This window comes from Hippopotamus amphibius, chromosome 3, assembly GCF_030028045.1.
Source record: "Hippopotamus amphibius kiboko isolate mHipAmp2 chromosome 3, mHipAmp2.hap2, whole genome shotgun sequence".
Taxonomy (NCBI): Eukaryota; Metazoa; Chordata; class Mammalia; order Artiodactyla; family Hippopotamidae; genus Hippopotamus; species Hippopotamus amphibius.
In genome coordinates this window covers 11098974-11099810 of record NC_080188.1, presented here as the reverse complement: position 1 = coordinate 11099810, position 837 = coordinate 11098974, and the positions used below count along the sequence as shown (strand labels likewise).

Here is an 837-nt window from a genome sequence, read left to right as displayed (position 1 = left end):
CACAGTAGTTAGACTGCACATATTTCACATTAAGTGAATTATATTATTTGGTTAGTTCAGACATGCAGCTGGTCAATTCATTGAATTAATCATTATATTCAATGTTCTAATTGACTGGGGTGCTTGGGCAAATGGTCAAACTGATGGTGTGCTATAAACAATGTGTAAAGAGAAGTGTTTTTCTCAAATTCCAGATATTTTAAAATATACTTGAAATTATAAAGCTTTTTTTTTTTTTAAATATGGAATGCTTCACAAATTTGCATGTTATCCTTGTTCAGGGGCCTTGCTAATTTTCTCTGTATTGTTCCAGTTTTAGTGTACATGTTGCCAAAGTGAATACTAAAGCTTTTTCTTTTCATGAAGAATTTGTGTCTAACCTAGCCTATGGAAAATGCCACAGTAACCCATTGGTAATGCACCTTCCCATGCACTGTTCCATGCATTTGAGAGAACAAATTTATAGCATTGGATGGATTTTTGTAATCAAATAAATTGATTTGTAACTTTTATAATGAAATTTGAACTCTAAAGCTTCTCTCATAGACCTTTTTTTCTTTTTCATGCATGAGGTAAACTCAAGGAAAATATAGGCATTTTAGATAGAATGATGATAAATTCTAAAACATTGTTACCATTGCTGTCTTCTTCTAACATCTAAGCAGTCTTAGCCCTCCAGATATTAAGAAAGTGAAGGCACAGGTTTTAATAAAAGTAAATATCCTAGGGATAATCTGCTATCACAAACATCATATCTTTGAACAGACAAAACTTCCTCATCTTTGTGCTTCTCTAAAAAATCACCTTGAAAATTATGACTTTCAGATATTTTCATTT

The 837-nt window shown here is 31.5% G+C and overlaps 1 non-coding gene across 1 annotated transcript; it reads right to left on the bottom strand.

Moving 5' to 3' along the window:
• Window positions 1-236: 236 nt before the first annotated feature.
• LOC130850568 (U6 spliceosomal RNA) lies at window positions 237-343 on the bottom strand. Its single transcript, XR_009052938.1, has one exon. It is a non-coding gene; the product is annotated as a U6 spliceosomal RNA (small nuclear RNA).
• Window positions 344-837: the final 494 nt, after the last annotated feature.